At 42.1% G+C, this 20,036-nt stretch overlaps 1 protein-coding gene across 3 annotated transcripts in view; it reads left to right on the top strand.

Annotated features, from left to right (window-relative positions):
* The window catches only part of FYN (FYN proto-oncogene, Src family tyrosine kinase), a 204,764-nt gene that overhangs the window by 97,607 nt on the left and 87,121 nt on the right, over positions 1–20,036 (top strand). The window contains exon 1 of one of the 3 annotated variants that reach the window (XM_046675112.1): positions 12,029–12,244. The exons of the other annotated variants lie outside the window; for them this stretch is intronic. The gene's annotated coding sequence lies outside the window, so the exon portion shown is untranslated. Of the gene's footprint in view, positions 1–12,028; positions 12,245–20,036 lie in introns of those variants that run through there. 3 annotated transcript variants of the gene reach the window in all.

Below are 20,036 nucleotides of genomic sequence, written 5' to 3' on the forward strand. Positions count from 1 at the left end.
CTTAGGGTTCCAGGTTGTATGCCCCAGTCCTGCCCGGCCTCTGAGATTCCCTTCCAGGAGCATCACTGAAAAATGTGAAGAACAGATCAGTTCCTTTGAAAGTCAGACCTGTGCCTGCTGCTCCTTGCTCTGGTGTGTATACCCATCTTCTGTTAACCTCCTGCACTAGGTCCTTGAAATAATTCCCATGGTCGTTTTATCCCTTGCTCACTGAGAGACGTGTCCTCATTCCAGGTTAGTTTTGGTGACATGCTAAACCAGATTCTTTGAAGCTACTTTGAGGCCGCCATCCTGCTGGTCTGCACCAGTAGCCCGTGTATTTGCCATCAGTCTTCACTCTAAAATTTACACTGTGGTGTGGTTTTATCTGCAGCAATACTTATAAACCAAAATTTCCCACTTACGGAGGGGAAACACTTTCAGAATAAGTAGCTGTTGTGTATTCTAGTGCGTGACTAGAGAGCTAACACTGTGGGATCCAGGTGGTTGGACGCACCCCACAGCCCTGCCTCTGATTGGCCCGCTGCCCATGTGAATGCGTATTGTGATAGCATTTGTATAGCTAATTTAAGTTTATAAGGAGCTGTGGCACAGTTGCTCCTCCCAAACCACTTCTTAGGTGGTGGAGCAGGTATTATCCCCAGATAAAATCTGAGGCTCGGAGAATTCAGCCTATGCTAAGGCCGTGGTGTTTGGGAGTGTGGGGGTGTTTGCTGTCCTCCTCTCAGGGACTGGAGGCAGTGGTGGCACGCTGTGATGTGGGGAGTTGAGTGGAGATGGTAAATGTCCTACAGTGTCTGGGATAGTCCTGTCCAGCAAAGAGCTGTCCTCGGCACAGCATCCATTGTGCCCTCACTAGGAAACACTGCTCTGAGGTTCTACAGCTGATGTATGGTACAGCCAAGCTCACACTCACACTCTGAATCCAGGCCCTTCTTGGCCCTCTCCAGGTTAAAGGCATCACAGAATTCATTCCCGCTTTGTTGAGAGCTCTCAGGCATTAAAACTGAACTCAGAGTGGCTGTCCTGCAGCTTATGCCGTTGCTGGACTGTGCTCCACAAGTCAGGGACAGCATGCTCTCTGAGGAAACAGCCTCTCTCAAACCTCAGTGGCCCAGCTGACCAGCACCCTGTCCTGTCATCTCTCTATCAATACCCCAGTGTAGATGGAGAGCGAGCGAGCCATCTTTGGAAAAGATCAAAACCTGAGATGATGCCCACTCACAGCCTTTGATCCGGTCTTACTGGCTTAAAAACCATCCAGATAAGGAATTAGGTGTCAATTTCAGAAGTTCTTGATGCGATATCGTAGGCTTCCTACCTACCTGAAGGACTCTTACAGCCTGCCGTTGGAGCTTTGTTGAAAGTGGTTTTGATGTGAGCCAGCAAAGAAGCTGAGACAGTGGCTACATCAGTTTGAATGAGCACACATGAAACTTATTAAAGTGGTAAAAATAAAACCGTATTGGATGAAAAGGCACACGGTGAAGCTGACCTAAATATAAATGTTGAGAAGGATTACGAAAGGGAAAGTAGTGATATTATCTGATTTTTTTTTTCTGTTTTTCTTTTTCCTTCTCTTCCAATTTCTTAGCTTTTTATTTTGAAAAGTTTCAAACCTGCTGGTTTGGGAGAACAATAAACTAAACACCTGTGTGTCCTTTACCTCGCTTCAGCAGTTGTTCTAAATTTGCCACATTTGCTTTCTTTATTCCTTCTTCCTACAATATATGTAAATATATATAGTGTACATTATATACATCTTGGCAGCACCATTTGAAAGTTGCAAACATCTTGACACTTTACCTCTAAATATTTCATCATGTATCTCCTAAGAATATTTTTCCTCCATAGCCACAATACTATTATCTTACCTAAGACATTTAAAAGTAATTCCATAATATCATGGAATGTCTGGTCCATACTCAAACTTTCCCAATTGTCCAGGCTGCTTGTGGTATAGAGTATTGTACACTCTGAGCTTGTCTGTTTCTTCACAGTGTTGTTTAACTTGCTCCTGTTTTCCTGAAAATTGTTAGACGTACAGGCTTGTTGTCAGATGCAGGTTAAACATCTTTTGGCAAGAATACTTTATAGATGATGTTGCATGCTTGATATTACATCATGTCAGGAAGCAGATGATGCCAGCTTGTCCCACTATCCACAGTGCTCACTTTGATCCCTTGGGTAAGGCGGGAACCAGAACTCATCAATGTCCACATACGCTTCAAGTCAGTAAGGCATCTGTGGACTGGTACGTGGCTCCTTTGGGAGCGTCCTGTCCCCCACCTCCCTTTCTTCCAGGGCTTTGAGTACCCGTGGATAATCCTTGCCTGGATCAGTTATTACTTTGGGATAGTGTCTGATATTTTTTACCCTTTTCTTTCTCTCCTTCAGTTCTTTATAGTGTGTGATCTTGACCTTCATATTTTCACAATGATGGTTTTTTAGACACTTCCCCGGTGATCAGCTGGATTTTGCTGTGATAATAGATTATGCCAGACATGTTTCTTTCTTGCCTTTGGGATAAGAAGGAGTAACTAGCAGAGCATTTACTACACACCAGGTACCACGCAGGCTCCTTGCCTCTATAGAACTTTCACTTTCTTCCCATGCAACGGCTCAGACTAGTGAAGTGACTTGCTCAAGATCACCCAGCTCTTGTGCTGGAGCTGAGATCAAGCTGCATCTGTAAGGCTTAGAGCCAGGGTTTTTCCACTCATCCTTGTTCCCTCTGATCCCCAACCCAGGCTGTGTCTCTCACCCTACAGTTCTTGCCTTAGACGAATGGCTACCTGACTAGGGAGGGCCATAAACAAGGAAAAGCAGCTAGGAGGGGGCCGTGCAGCTGAAGAAACATAGCCGCCCACTCCTGAAAGAGCCAGGTGCTACTGGGTCTTAGACAGATGTGGGCCCAGCACTACTAGAAATCTCGATCTGTGTAGTAATTGTCACAACTTTTTAATGTTGGCAACTGATTTCTAGATTCTGACCCACTTGTCAGCTGCATCACCAATTTTCAGCACCCACACTGCTGCTGGCTGAGGCCGCCTAGAGTCGGCCAAGGCTTTGTTTAGAAATGGAATTCATTGTTTGTCTTTGTTTTTAATATCCTCTTTTAAACAGAAATTAATATTCCTGAGATGTGATACCATTTTGAATTGGTGGGTGTTTGATTTTTGGAGAGGTTAAAATTGAGTTTCAGACAAGTGTTAACTGCTATATTATTATAAAATCTTGGGTTTCTTACTTAGTAGGTTAACAGCACAAAAGTAGATAGTTCATCTGTAGCTTTGAAAGAAAGCAAATACATTTCCCTCTGAATATTATCTGTAGGATTTTTCTTCTTCAAATTGTTCTCTGAGTTCTTCACAAGGGATGAAGTCTGTCTGTCTTACCCATTGGCACTCCTTGTTCTTTCTGTATATTTAACAGTGTTAACAAGTCACAGAAGAAGCTGTAAGCTTGTTCCCTTGAGAGGAACTGAAGCAGGACTGACAAAGATAACCAGCAACACTTCTTAGGATGGGCCTGAGTTGCTATCGTGCTGGCTGAGGATAAAGACCTCTTAGGTTAATTCCAATTGTTTTCAGCAGAATTATTCCTGCGTTTGGAGTGTTAGGGAATCATGCAAGTAAAGATCGTCTCCGGTTTTACTTAATCATGCAGGAATTTAGTCCGGCCCTCCCATTTTACGGATTAACAACATGAGGCACAGAGATGTTGAGTCTGCCTGGATCAGACCTAATTAGGCTGAGTCTTGTGATTGCTCCTCACGTTTCCTGAAGCCAAAGTTTTCGGTCAACAAGAGGTTACCATACTGGTTCACCCTGGCATGTCACCTCACCATCCGAACCTTCCGCTACCCGGGTTCCCACCTATTAGTCACATTTTTTATTCTTTTTCCAGTTTTATTGAGAAATAATTGACATGCACACCAGTCACATTGAACGAGTGAAGAAATGAAGGTATACATCAGTCCTGTCCAATAGAAAGAGAAGGCAAGGAACATGTATAATTTATAGTTTTCTAGTAGCCATGTTAAAAGACTTAAAAAGAAACAGGTGAAATTCATTTTAATAATATACTTTAACCTAACAGATACCTAAAATATTATATCACTGTGCAATCAATATTAAAAATTATTGAAATTTTTTGGGTACTAAGTCTTTGAAATCTCACAGTGTGTTTTACACTTAACAGCACATCTCACTTTTGACAATCCACATTTCAAATGCTCAGAGTGGCTAGTGGCTACCAGTATTGGGCAGCTTAGCAGTCAAGTCCAAGGTCAAACCCAGCTAGATTCTTTAATTGAAATCGCTTGAGAGAAACTTAATCAGCTTTCTTGTCCTTCCCCCAATCTGAGGCCACATATTTCTATCTTCCTTGTGCCACTTTTTTTCCAGCTAATTACAGTGGAATGCTTGGTTTGGCCATAACCACTAGCTCAGCAGTTTCTACCAATCCTGGCAGCTGGTGAGACCAACATGCTCTGCCTTGTAAGTGATAGTGTAAAGCCTACTCCCAAAATTTCTCCACAGCAGTTTCTATGATTTCCTTTCTCGTAGGAGTAACTCAACGGCATTTTGCAAAACCAGGGTGATTCTTTAGTTCACCCTTTCCTAAAGACCCATCCTAATCAATGGCTTCTTAAAATATATACTAACTAGTAGACTACCACAGGCATTAGACATTTTTTATCTGTTTTTATAGCAAATATACCTGTTTTGATTCATGATGGTTCGTTATTTTTTTTTTACTAGTCAAGTACTCCCCCGATGTATCAGTCCCATTTCAAGCATTATTCACAGTGAAACTGAGAGTATTATTCACAATGAAACATTAGTAAATGTTGGATTCCATTTCCACTAAATGTCAAGTCACTGCCCATGGAACTCTTTCCTTGAAGTATTAGATAATAACACAAATCCCAGGAAAAAAACATGACAGGAGACTGGCTCCTGGAGTTTGTTGTGATGAACTTCACCCAGACAGAAACCCTGATCTGAAATTTGAATAAGACAAAGATTGTCCTATATTGTTAATTAGAGGCCAGACCTCCACGTCTTCCAACATTCTCAGTTAAGTAGAGGATAGAGAAGACAATACCTTTTATTCTTATCCTGTGGCTTTCTCAATAATTGAAGGATTTCACCATAAAACGAGATGAATTAATTTCCCCTGATTTCCTTCAGTGCTGTATTCTTTAGATTTTGACTTGGTATCAATCTTTTTTTTTTTAAAAGATTTTATTTTTTTCCTTTTCTCCCCAAAGCCCCCTGGTACATATTTGTATATTCTTAGTTGTGGGTCCTTCTAGTTCTGGCATGTGGGACACTGCCTCAGCGTGGTTCGATGAGCAGTGCCATGTCCATGCCCAGGATTCGAACCAACGAAACACTGGGCCACCTCCAGCGGAGCATGCAAACTTAACCACTCGGCCATGGAGCCAGCCCCGGTATTAATCTCTTTTATTCATAGACTCCCTGAAATCTGTCATTTTAAAAACTTCAGGTGTAAGGTTGCATTTGGAATCAGAGCAATGTGTTGTAAGGGCTGTTTTCTTCTCTTACCCTCTCACTTCCCTGCAGTAAAGCTCCCTTAGACCCCCAAATCCTAATACTTTTGTTCACTCTCATTTGAAGGCATTTTTATTTCTTTGAGTGAATATCTCGTGTTCATTTCAAAATGTCATTTAGTAGCTGTATTTCTGCAAAATAACCAGAAATTATAGTTGACTCCAGCCAAGTGGCTGAGTACCTAGGTTTTGTTTCCAAGTATGGTGCTGAGTAGCAATTTTTTGGTTTCATCTTCAATATTAATAGTTGACTGAGAGTGATGGATGGGGCTGGGGATAAGGAAAGGAAGGACAGAATACAGTGGCAGAGCATCATCTACCCCAGCGACTCTTCATTCGCCAGGGGTTCTTATCAGAATCACCTGAAGAGATGTTAAAAATCCTGGTACCCAGGCCCCACTGTCAGAGCCCTGAGGGCAGGGCCCAGACAAGTGTAAAAGATAATACCTGCTGTTACTCACTTGTGTCCATTTGTCAAAACTTAGGGAGAACTTTAGTATATGTAAATTAAACCTCAATAAACTTATTATCCTGAAATACATTTGTATGCACACATTGAAATTTTTGACACCCACTATGGAAAATATTTTGACTATCAAACGCTCTGGAGTCCAAAGATAAAGCTCGCAGTTGAAACAATCATTCATTCACTCAATAAACATTTAAGGAGCAGTGCTAGGCATTGTTGTTGCTTTGGGAAACAGAGGTGCTTTGGGACACAATGCATGCATGCCCCTAAGGGTTTTGTTTTATGAATTGAGACCAATATTCAATAATTACGATGCAGTGTGAGAAGTAAAATAGGAGTGTATCTACAGAGCAAAAAGCCAGGAGACCTCCAGCAGACACACACCCATGTGCACACACGCATTCCCAGTTCTACCCTCCTGCCTTCTGAAGGTGGAATGGGGTAGGCGGGGTTGGGAAGATTTCACAGAGAAGCCACAGAACATGAGTCTTGAGGCGGAGGCAGGCAAGGAAGTGAAAAGTATTCTGCCTGTTTTTCAAAGGAATAGCACTCAAAATTTGTTTCTAAAGTGAAAAAGGCCTTTATGACATCATTTGTTTTTTAAGGTGATTTCAACAACCGTTGACGTGATTCACTTCGTTTACCTTGATCTATCTAGTCCCGGCATGAGTCACAGTGCAAACACACAGTAGGTATGTAGCACAGTAGGTGTGCTGAATTGAATTGATGCTTTTCATAGTTCTGTTTTTCCCCTGACAAACTGTTAGACACAGTTGTGTCTTAATAATAATAGCAGTGTATAATTTTCAAAATACCACCCAAGTTACCTCTAAGTATTGCTTCCAAAATACTAAAAATCTCTGCCCTTGAAGGAGAGCACATTTAAGAATATGAAAATGGTTCCTGCAGGTATGTGTCATGGTATGGTTTGATTTTTGTATTAGAGGAGCATTAACTTTTCTTTCTAACCCAATTTTTACTCTTCCTCATTCTTAAATCTATCTGAGGTTTTAAAAGAGCAACATTCCTTATCGAACTGTCTTTCGAGTAAACACAGAAAACGGCATCGTGTCTTCCTGGATATTGGATGCTCTTTCAGCATTTGGGGGCAGAGTATTTCAGAGTAGCTGTTGACACCACATTGAAAAAAAAAATACTCAATGCTGGATGTCTGCTCATCCAGGGCAACTGCTCTCCCTACACATTTTTGCAACTTACATGCAAATCACCATCATTGATTCCTTTGATGCTGCAGAACATAACAGGAAAAGTTGTAACTTGACCCTCTGACTATGTTGTAACATGGAAGGACAGTAAGAGCCAGCTCACATATTGCTTTGTTTGGAAGGAAAAAGTGATGTTTCTAGAGGTGCCCTGTGATTGGAAATCTTTGCTGTTAGTCTGCCTGCTTCCCAAGCCTAAAAGCAATGTGCATTCCAGGCTCTGTTCCATTAAATGGCTGGTCTGGCTGGAGGAAAAGAAGATGATGTCATGGGAGCTGGGCTTGGCGTTTTAAATGGCACAATAGACAGGGCATTCGCTTGGGTCCTGGGCATACGATTGAGTCTGAGCTCCACTGCTGACCAGCTGTGGGGTCTTGGGCAAGTCACTTCCCCTCTGTGAACCTCACCTTTCTGCTTTCCAAAATGGCAGTTGTTTTGAGGATTAAAGGAGATAAGAAATGTGCTGATGTGATGCCTGGCACTGATAAATGCTTACCCTGTGTCAGGCCTCTTTACTTTGCCCTTGTCAACGTATATATCAATCTTGTCGTTCTCTTATTTAAAAACTTTTCAGGGTTCTCATTACCCACTGAGAAAGGCCTAAACTTTTTAACCTAGCATTCAAGCCCTTTTATGATCTGTTGGTCCGACCCACCTTTCTACCACATCTAACTCTTACACTTCATATTCATCCCATAGCAAAACCACACCATCCACCATCTCTGTGCCCTCAGTAGGCCTCAGGCACTCACTGCTCACTGCTCCACTCAGGATGCCTTCTTCGCATCTCTTAGAGTCTAGATCCAGTCTCGTGCAAGGTGCATCTTAAATGCCCTCAGACTGAAAAAGTCACCTCCTTGTCCAACTCTGTGTCTTTCTCATCACAGATACTCAAAGGCCTCTCTTCTCTTCTGCAAGGAGGTTTGCAGATGGACACCTTCTCATTGTGTCCTCACCTGGCCTTTTCTCTATGCACATGCATCCCTGATATCCTTTCATAAGGACACCAGTCCTATTAGATTAAGGCCCCCCCATATGACCTCATTTAAACTTAATTACCTACTTAAAAGCCCTGTCTCCAATACATTGGGGGTTAGGGCTTCAATATATGAATCTGGTGGGGGTGGGGAGGGACACATAATTCCGTCAGTCAGTCAGTAACACATGGGTATAAAAATTCCGCCAGATCCTCTGAGGGAGTGTGTGTATGTTTGCGCTCGTGTGTGCGCACGCTCCCTGTGCACGGTCCCCTCTGTTGTGAGCTTTCTTCTTCCTTTCTGCCCTCAAGCAGAAAGCCCACAGAGCAGAAGGTTACTGTGTTGCTCCCCTGGGGGAGCCCAGCTGGGCTGGCCCTGTGAGCTGCCCCCACGTGATCCCACCCCTCAAAGACTCTGCTTCCGCCCCCACTAGGAGGGCTCCCAGAGACACGCTGTCTCCCCCAGCAGTTCCATCACAGCCCCCTCCATGCCTCCAGCTGCCAGTGAAGGGGAACAGGAGAGAGTGAACCACAGCAGGGAAGGGAAGGAATTAGGAGATGAGAACAGGAGGGTGACACTTTTGTTTTAAAAGAAAGAAATGAAGCCTTTCCTTTTACTTCTCTGTTAAACATTGTCCACAGAGGTGGTTTTTCTTCCTCCAAATTTCTCCAGGTCCCCAATTCTGACAGCCACTGAGGAACCCTTTAGCTCTACGAGTCTGGACAGTTGATAAGTGATGTGGGAGAATGCAGCCTAATTGGGCCCTTCGTTAACCCACCCCTGACTTACAGAGGGGAGGCTGTTCGGTTACAAATAGTTTCTATTCTGCTCAATCAGAGGCTCCTCATGCCATCATCTGCCTGCAAATTAGCTGGAGGCACAAGCTTTGCATTATGCAAAGTATTTATTCTCACAATTAATATGCTGTAAAAGTGTGGTTTCACGCTTTTCTGCCAATATAAAGGTTCTCACCCGGTGGTACACCGAGTCACCTGGGGAGCATTTACAAAGTACCCAAGCCCTGTCCTTCCTCCCCGCTCCCCCCACCCCGTGAGAGAGAGAGGTCCCAGGGCCTCCCTAACCCTGCACTGTTAACCCATCACTTCTTATTACTTCCTCAGGGGTTTCTTATTACATTTTTCAAATATAGGATCCCATTTTTTTCCTTGATAAAATCCAGTGACCAATTTGGTTTTTAAAAAAACATTTTACTGTTTTATTATGGAAAACTTCAAATTAATAGAAAGTAAACAGTGTAGCATAAGGGGACGCCCCCCCATCCTTCATCCACTCCAACAGTTATCAGCATTCTGCCATTCTCATTTTCTCTGTACCTAAATTATTCTTATTTTCTCACTAATTCAATTTTGTTTCATAGATAAGACAGACAGCGTAGTCTGTAAACTGAAAGTTGGTTATGTGTCCTTACAGGTGCCCTCCCCCATTATTGCATTTAATCTTCACAGCACCCCTAGGCGTTGTTACCCACATTTTATAACTGGAAACTGAAGCTCTAAGAAATTACACCCCAGCCCAAAGTCTCCCTGCTAGTTAACACTCAAGCAGGGATTCACACTCAGAGGTGTCTGAAAAGTGTGCTTTTCTCCCCCTAAGCTGCACCTTAGAAAAATCAGGACCATGAAATAACGTGTGGTTAAATGTTTTACCGTGTGGATAGATGGATAGCTGTGTGGTAAAGCAAATGTGGTATAATGTTCATGTTAAAAGCTAGATGGTAAGTGTATGAATGTTCAATGTAAAATTATTAAAACTTTATGTTGGAAGTTTTCCACAACAAAACGTTGAGGGGAAATCCCAGCAGAAGCAAACTTTGTCTTAACTGTCAAGCAGTGGGCCAAGCACACAGGCTGTTTTCAGATACCTATGCCGTTGACGTCTGCTCCAAAGAGACAGCTTTGAGACTTCGTCAGATTTTAATCTTGAAAACGGCAAGCCAGGGATAGAAATTACCTGGAGCTGTGCCTATCAACATTAACGGGTGGCATCTTAGAGAGCTCAGAAAACCAGAAGCGGAAGTGAAGGCTCTCCCAGGGTGCTCCCTCGACGGTGGGCCGACAGCTCAAGAGGCCTCCTCACTGTTGATGCTCATGAAAGGCCAGAGCCGGGGGTAATGATGGGCAATTCTCTTTTCCAGTTCTGGCCACTTAGATGGGATTCCATCATTTACCCAAAGGAACATTTTGCATACATACAACCTACCTGTTGAAGCTGTTCCTTTGCATGGAAGGACATAATCAATTTTTTTATACTGCATCAAAGCAGAACCACCCACACTGTCCATTGTGTGGTGCGGGCCCTGCTTTGATGGTGAGCTGGCCTGGCCAGGAACTGCGGAGCAGTCTGTGCTCTGTTGGGAGTGATGGTTGGAGGCAAAGATACCCTGTTTAGAGGATTCCTGAGGGCGTTTTGTTGCTGAAGGTACAAGGAGACCCTGGTTGGCCAGCAAGCAGGCCCCTCTCCTACTCCCTCAGAGAGCCCTGTGCATCCCCACAGCCCAAGCTTGGCTGCAATTGGCTTTACCCAACCCGCCCTTCAGTGCTTGAAGACAAGTGTTCCTGGCCCAGGGAAAGCTCTGCCCTTCTAGCTTTAGCCTTCTGTGGAAGAGGGAGCTGCCTAGAGATACAAAAAGCCACCTCTCCAGAATCTTCTAGCATCCCCACAAATTGTAAAACTATGGTCACTCCAGGAAACGAAGAAGTTTTCAATAACCTTTCCCACTGATTTCCGGAATTCTGATTGAATCTTGGAGCCCAGGCGACTCACTGATGTTCATACAGTTACACTGTCCTCCTTTCACTATACCCTGAGCAGAATTTAGAGCCCTCAAGAGGTATCTGTCTCACACGTTAACTACTCCGTCAGCTTCCTTCCTCCTGAAGTATCCAGGCAGTACACTAGAAGGAAGAGCAGGCTTTACAATCAGACCTGCACGTGAATCCCAATTTCCACCATTACTGACTGTGAGACGTGCGGAAAGTTGCCTCACTTATTTGAGCCTGCTCACAGGATTATTGTAAGGTTTGAACTTAGGTAAGTACATGAAATTGCCCAGCACAGTCTCAGGCCCAGCAATTGCCACTAAGCACTGGCTTCCTTTTTCTCTCGTATGTGTGGTATGTTGTAGATATGAGATGAGGGCTCACATCCTTGCTGTTTCCTGGCGGCGTGAACACATCCTGTCTCTTTGCATCTGTGCACCTCGTTTTATCATCTGAAAATGGCCTGCTTATTCTCCAAGACGCTGTGATTTTTTTTTTTAGTTATACTATCTAATTGCTCCATAGGGTGCTCCCTCAGATTGCAGGGGCACAGGAAGGTCCTGAGCATGGGGCAGCCCAGAAAGGGTGAGGGTTGGGGGCAAATGAGACTGTGGGATTGGGGAGATGAAGATAGGGAGAGCAGAGGAGAAATGATCAAAATCAGACCAGAATCAAAAGGTTGGCATTTCTAAAAAGTCAGATTGCCTCTTGGGAGTTTTGCCAAGGGTGGGCCCCAAGAGAGGTTTGGTTACCCCACACTGAGGAGTGTGGGCGCCTGCGCTTCCGGTCAGTTCCCCACAGGAAACCTGATTGCAGCTGGGCCCCACGCCGCTCTTCCTGGGGGAGGCTCACAGGCTGCCTGGGCTGAGTAGACCCCTGCAGCATTCCTACTCACACACCAGCACGGCTGCCTTCCTCCCGAGAATGATCTCCGTCATTTTTCATGTGGTCTCGCAACCCAGAGAGGCTGTTTGCTCAGTTTTGCATAACAAACATTGAATCTGTTGTTGGATTTGCAGTTTAGCCTTGCTCATCGACCTTCCGCCCTTCTTGTTGGTTCCTGACTGCTGCGGGCATCCAGGTCTTCGGGACGTACTTTCTCTCTTCTCCGCGGCTGCGGGGAGCCCAGTAGTTGGGCTTCCTTAAAGGCAAGCAGATGGAAGCAAGCAGGAGCGTGGAGGCAATTAGAGGATTTCTTCCTCCGAGCAGTGCAGGTTTGCTCTCTTTGGGTGTTTGGCTGTTCTTGCTCATTTTTCTTTTCCATTTGGGCTTTGTCAGGCTGTCAGCTTTTTTTCCAGGCTGTATTTTGCTGCTGGTTGCAGGAGCATGCAAAATGGGGTGACTTGGTTGCTTGTTGTTCAGAATCAAGCTTTCCACCCCAAGGTATGGATAACGCATATCCTGATGAGGAGGAAGAGGATGATGCTTCATATTTGTAAAATATTCTGCAACTTAAAGAATGCTTTCGATTACATCGCTGTGTGGTTTAGTCTGGACAGAGGCTCAGAAAAAAATGAAGGCATCTACTCACTCTGTTGGAGTCGGAGTTTTTCCTTGTCTTTACACCATCTCTGTAGTCAAACCACAAAGGGGAGAGTGATAACATGAAAACTGTAGCTTTCCACTTTATTCCTTTTCTCTTTCTAGTTTCAGTCAATCAGTTAAATATTGTTCAAACATTTATGAGCACACTGCTGGATTCTCTGACGGCATTTAAGTAATTGTAGCAGGCAGAGAGCTTCCAGTCTAGTTGGGGAAACAAGACCTCCAGCTGTGAGTTTAAGCAACAGTACCCAGCACACAGAAGGTGCTCAGTAACTAGGTGTTGGATGAGTGGGTGAATAAATGGATGGATAACGTAACCCACCAAAGTCCTAAAAAGCAAGGAGAAGAGCTGGGGAGGAGCTGAAAGGTGCACAGTCCTCGATGGAAACAGACACAGAGGTGATAGCACCCCCGGAGTGCCCAGGGGCCTGGAGCAAGAAGGCAAGAGGTCCCGGTACTCTTGGGGATTACCTGCGTTAGTGATTTGCCATCCGTCAGTGCAGCTGAATGATAGGAAACCATATAGATACAGACTGAGAAGAGTAAGCAAGGAAACTGTAATTCTCTGCTCTTAGGGGTAGGACAAGCATGAAAGCGGGAGGGAAGGAGGCAGGCAGACAGACAGACAAAAGGGAAAGATTGCTTGTAAAATTGCTGTTGGGAGAAATGCCAGCCAAGTCACCCCACTGTAAAAGTCTGTCTCTTGGACTTGAGAACCAACTATATTGCAGCCCTGTACTAGGAGCTAGGAGAAGGCAAGGGGGAGAATTAAAGAGATACGGGACTTGGCCCCAACCCTTTAGAGATCCCACCATGCACAGGGAAACAGTGAAATGTTGTGAATGCCCCACCCTACCATGATCAAGTGCAGGGATAAGCCAAGGAATTGTGAGACAGCGAGAGCAATGTAGGCCTGAGTTGCTGAGAAGAAGGCTTCTGAAGGGGTAAGACTAGAGTAGGGTCTGGCACATGGATGTGATGTGGGAACCGCATGGACGGTTGTGTGGAGATATGTACCATCCTGGGTGGAGATCGTGTTGGGGCTGTGGGAGATTGATGGAAGAGCTGTGGGGACACTGGTGTGGAAGGCTTGGAAGCCAGGCAGTAGAGCTAGAGAGTGTTGCTGAATGAGGAAATAACATTTTGAAGGGGGTAAATGGAATTTTTGTTCACTCCCACAATTCTCATTATGTCCTGCTACCCCAGATGCTGGGGTGGGGGCTCTGTGCTTTCCTTTGCTGATGGTGTGAGAGTAAGCTAAGGGAAGAAAACACCTCCTTGGGATGGGCACTGAAGCTTTGAAGTGTCTCCTGGGGGCACTGGTACGCTCCAGGCCAAATGGAGTGGTAGTCAGTCCTGTGGTAGAACAGGAAAAAGAATATCCTCTAGTATGGCTGTCAGTAGGACACTGTTTTTGTTGGTTGTTTCGGCTGCCATGAAACTGTACTTAGTGTGTGTGTATTTTGGAGGGCTGCGGAAGTTTGTGCCATATGAATTCCAGGTATTTTCATTAAGATGAATTTTTAAAGGTAGTATCTACATTAATACACACCCTCCGGTCTAGAGTACTTAGAAAATACCGAAAAGCGGGGAGGACAAAGCGAAAGTCACCTGTTATTCCATCACTCAGATAAAAACATACATTATTAGTATTTTGTTCAATGTCCTTTCCCAGTGCAAATTTGGAATTTTTTAAATGGTTTCAAATTGCGCTTAATGTTTTTTTATGTAATTTTTTTAACTTGGCAATATGCCGTGAATATTTTTCTGTCAATAAATTTATTTTACAATATGATTTCAGAGCTGTATCCTATTCTATAGGAATATACCATAGTTTATGTAACCAATCAAATAAGAAACCAGTCTTCTGTTCTTGCTTATTTTGGGTGTTTCCAATAAATTAGGCTTTGAACACATTTTTAAAAATAACCTCATAATAGAGTATTTTCAGATAACCTTGTTTTCATTGAGTGAATTGCCCGGTCAGATCCAAGTGAACATAGAAAGTTCTCCACGAAGTTTTATCTCATTTTTATTATCACTTCATCCAAAATAATAACTAATCAACCCCTGAGTGGAAAAGAATTGTATGTGCCATAGTATGCTTCCCTAAGGATGTTAAAAACAGGAGCAGACCAAGCCCCATGCCGATGGATATACCCAAATATAGAATAAGAGTTTGGGGGATCTCAGTCGGATCAGGTGGTACTTAGAATTTAAATGTCATCCTGGGCTTGATTGTAGTGAAATTTCAACAAAAAATGTTTTTAAGTAACCTTCAATATTATCTTCACATGGATGAGGAACTTTCTTAACCTTCTCTCTACCTACCTGTCTCTGTCTCTGTTCAAGACACCTGTCTCCTTCCCGATGTGGGACACCCTTTGGAGGGCTGGTTCCTGCTGACTTTATTATAGGCTGTGTAGAAGAGAAGGTGTCAACCTTGTTTTTCCTTTGAAGCAGAGTTTGATTTGCAGAGGCCTGGAACTTCCTGTTTGTGTTTCTTTTCCAGTAATATGTGTGATTCACCACGATTCAGGGTAACCCCGTCTACAACGCCTTGTTTTTTTCAAGTGGAATTTTTCCATGGGAACTGTATAATAGTGAGGAATCCTGTCCGTCTTCCATGAAATTATACTCCCTGCCACTCAGAGTTTCACAATATAATTAGGTTACTTGTTTTTCTTAATTATTTTTTCTCTTCCTATGCTTATCTGAGTGAGGTGTGTGGAAGAGTAGTCAATGAAGGTCAAGGAAAATAAGCAGAGTGTTCTATTTTTTAAAAAATTGCTTTGTCTAACTGTTGCTGGTGCATAGGAACAGAATTTATCATATTTAACTACTACTTGGCAGTTTGCAAAAGACTTTTATCAATTCTGATAATTTATCTGTATTGCTCTTAGGTTTTCTGTGTAACCAATCATATCTATAAATAATCAAAAGTTTTATTTCTTCTTTTTCAATCTTTTATGCTTTATTTATTTATTTTTCTTGTCTTACCACTCTGGACAGGACCTGCAATACAGTGTTAAAAAGAAGTAGGGAGAGCACGCATCCTTTGCTTGTTCTTGATTTTAGAGGGAGGGCTGCTAGCATTTCACCATTGATCATGATGCTTACTACTGGGATTTGGTTAATACTTTTTATTAGGTTAAGAAAGTTCCCTTCTAATCGTAGTTTGCTAAAAGTTTCTATTTTTTAAAATCACAGATAAGTGTTGAATTTTATTCAATGCTTTTTTCTATGTCTATTGATAAAATATCATACGGTTTTTCTCTTTCAATCTAATAATGAGAAATTATTGTCAGCAATTTTCTAAAGTTAAACCATCCTTGCATTGTTGGTAAAAATCCACGTTAGCCATGATATAATTTATGCACTGTTGGATACAGTTTGCTAATATTTTTTTAGGGTTTTTGTGTTTGTATTTCTATCTGAGACTGGCTATAATTTTTCTTTTTTCCTAATATCCTTGTCTTATTTTGATACTAAGTTTGCACTAGTGCTTTCCATTTTCTATCTGCAAAACTTGCCTCTTTTTTCTCTAAAACCATCTGAAACCTAGTGTTTATTGGTTTTGTTTTTTGGGTGGAGGAAGTAGATTTTTAACTGATGAACCAGTTTATTTAATGGTTATAAGACTTTTCTCTGAAATTCTTCATTTCATTGAAATTTTCAAATTTAATCTCTGCTGAATCTATGGTTATGTTCTCTCTTTCCTTCCTAATATTATTATGAGCACCCTGTTTTTCTTGATCAATTTTGGTGATTTGTCTATTTTATCTTTTCAAATAAACAGCTTTTCCTTTGTTAATCTTCTCTGATATATCTTTATTTTATGATCTTATGAATTTCTACCCTTTTTTATTCCCTTCTTCCACTTTCTTTGCATTTACTCTTGTTCACTTTCTTACATCCTGAGCTGGATATTCAATTTTCAATCCTTCTTCCTTCTAGAATAAGATTTAAGTATTTTCCTCTAAGTACAACTTGAGGGAATCTGACAAGTTTTAATATGGAATATTTTCATCATCACTCAGTTCTAAGAATGTTATAATTATTTCTTATTTGATTCATGAGTTATTAGCAGTGTCATTTTAAATTGCCAGACAATGACAGTTTATTAATAATCGTTTTGTTTTGGGATCTAACTTGAAAAATCTATTGTTGTCAGAGAATGTTGTTTGTATGATATCAGTTCTACAAAATTTATTGAGACTTACTTCATGGCCTTGTATGTGATCAAGTTTTTAAAACATACATGAATTTTTTTTTTAAAAAAATGGATAGTCTCTGATGGAAGCTGGGGAGATAGACTAAATATATCTATTAGATTAAACCTCTTCATTGTGCTGTTCAAATCTTTTATGTATTTATTAATCCATCAGTCACTAAGAGAGGTGTTGGTAAAATCGCTCACTATGTCACTTTGTCCTTATAATTCTGATGATTTACTTTATACATGGTTGTTTCCGTTTCCCAGGAAGAATATTAAAAACTTTTCACTGACATTGTCCGCTTTATCTCAGAACATAGATTCTTTCCTTTGGCTTCTAAGCAACTATGAATTCAGCTTCTCAGAAGCCCTGACCTCAAGGCATTCATCTTCAGATTACCTTGTTAGCTTCAATACCATCGGCTATTTCGGGGGAAAAAAAAGCACCATGAAATCCTAGAACTTCTGTGCTTGAAGGAACCTTAAAGTTCATCTAGTCCAACCAGTATCTGATTAGATAAATTCTATCAGAACATCTCTAGCATCAAGATATTCTCTACCATGTTTCGGAAGTTCTCATTATTAAAATGAGTCATAAGAAAATATTCTTCCATTTAACAACCCATCAGTTTTTTTAAAGACTACTTAAAATGTCTTCTTCTCTAAGCAAAACAGTATTTACCTTTATGTAGTAGTTTTTCCCAACGTAATTCCAAGTCCTTTCAATATCTTAATTACTGTTTTCTGAACAAGTTCTAGATTCTATATAGTCATGGCTTGAAAGACTGTCAAATTATACACACACACCCACACACACATACTTATGGGTACGCGTGTGTGTGTGTGTATGTATGTATATGTATGTTTTTTGTTGTTGTTGTTGTTTTCTTGAAGATTTTATTTTTTTCCTTTTTCTCCCCAAAGCCCCCCGGTACATAGTTGTATATTCTTCGTTGTCGGTCCTTCTAGTTGTGGCATGTGGGACACTGCCTCAGCGTGGTTTGATGAGCAGTGCCATGTCCGCGCCCAGGATTCGAACCAACGAAACACTGGGCCGCCTGCAGCGGAGTGCGCGAACTTAACCACTCGGCCACGGGGCCAGCCCTGTATATGTATGTTTTAAGGAATACTTTCTTGGATAATTATTAAGGAAGTCCCTTGAGAAAATATCCTATATTGAGGCTGAAACTCACTGGCACCATCATGTAATGATTTCTCTCTCTCAAGAGAAACAATTGAGAATGAGAGACCGTGACTCTTGCTTGTTGCTCTTAAGCCTGTAAACCAAGATCCATGTGGTTCTTTTCCTGAAGATCAACGGCCTGCTGCACAAGGCAGGAGTACAACGCATAGCAAAAAATTTCCTGTTAAAAAAAAAACAATTTGTTTAGAAATTATACTGGCTTACTTTTTATATTTCTAAAAGAGAATAGGGACAAACTTGCCATTCATTCGCTGACATAAGGTAAATGTTGTGTTTGGAAGTTCCAGAGTTCACAATTTGTATACAGAGGGAAGGTAGAAAGAGGTGTCAGAGATCTCCTCCCCCGTGGGAATAGTACCCTATTGTGCTTGCAGGGGGCTGGCTGTAAGTCATGTGTACTTCACCCTCTAACCCTCATCCTCCTCTCCAACCATCAAGAAAGCAAACCCTAGCATGGGGCCCAGAACTGTCCAGACAGTTAAAGAGTCCCACCTTCAGACAGACAATGCAGTGTCTTAATATTCTTTAGCATTGTATTTCATAAGGAATAGAGGTACGATATAGCCTTTTAACTGCTCTCTGCCTCTTGGTGCCTTAAAATTTTGTTATCATTGCAATTTAAAGACTCGAAGTCCAGACTTGATAAGAATGGGTAAGTGCAGCCTCTGGTTTGGCAGCTCCTTAACTGTGATCTATTAACCTCCTTAGCTCAGCCTGTTAAGGGGAGGACTTCCATGATAACTGGTAACACCTCTCTCCTTGGTTAAACCAAGCTAGGTTTATTAAGAAACTGTACCCAACACATTTATATCACATGCACCCAAGTGTCTAAAAAGTGTTTCTGAAGCCCCAACTTAAGTGAGCCCTGACCTAATGCTATATTCCGGTGAATACTGCATTAGGTCACACTGACTTTTAAGCAGCATGTCAAACAATTGACTCAAATTGAAGTTATTTTCAGCTAACACCTCCCAAATCTTTTTCACACATGCTGCTGCCAAACCACATGTCCCTCATCCTGTACTTGTGCCACATTTTTTTGTTTAGGCCCTCACACATGTCCTTCACTAATTTTATCATCTCCATTCTGGCCCATTACTCTAGCCTGTCAAGATGTTTTCGTGTCTTGAGGTTGTCACCCACAACATTTCCTATGCCTCCAAAAGTTTGTTTCATCTAAACATTTGATCAAGCAAATTTTCCGTATCTTCATCTAAGATGTTGGCAAAGTTGTTGAAGAGCTCAGAGCCCTGTTTTATGCCCCTAGAGGCCACCTTCTTGGTGGACATGAAGTCACTGATCAGCCCCATTTAAATATTATCATTCACTTCATTGCCCTAGTATCCAATCCGCATTTTCCTGACTTATTCCCAAAGGATTATGAGAGGGCTTTTTGGATGATGCAATGCTGAAGTCCATAAAGAACCACATTTCTCTAATCCCTGTCAAAATAGAAAGTGGGCTAACTATCCCTCCTATAAAAGCATCCTATATGAGGGGTCAGACCAAGTGCTGAAACACTTTAGTAGGATTACCCAAATTTGACTTTTTTTCCATCTAGCACTCCTTGACAGTTTTTTCCATAAGGCCAATTTTTTCTTAAGACAATTGATGTTGAGATTTCAAATACGGAAATGGGACTGAATTTCACCCAAACCTATTTCTACCCCTGTTTGGTGAGAATTCAGTTTAACAATTTCCCTCACTTATGCTAAACGGTCAAATACTAGAATGTGTCAACTAGAATGTTAGGGGTAAACTAAATCCCCCAGTGACATTCCACCAGTCAACAAGCCTGTCTGTCTATCCCTACGCCCCACCCTCCCCACTACCTCCCTAAATCAAGATTCATTAATGAACACTGGCTTAGGCTGCTAAAACTGCTTCCTAGCTGTGTCTCTCTTCCAGGCTCTCCCTTGGCTGAGCCACGGGAAAAAGGCGTGGTGGGCTTTTCCTATCACATTTTTCAAGCTTCAGAAATACTTTGAAAGAAGGAGACAGTGCCACTTCGGAACATTTGTCCCACGCTATTTAAAATGTC

Source organism: Equus quagga, chromosome 11, assembly GCF_021613505.1.
Source record: "Equus quagga isolate Etosha38 chromosome 11, UCLA_HA_Equagga_1.0, whole genome shotgun sequence".
Taxonomy (NCBI): domain Eukaryota; kingdom Metazoa; phylum Chordata; class Mammalia; order Perissodactyla; family Equidae; genus Equus; species Equus quagga.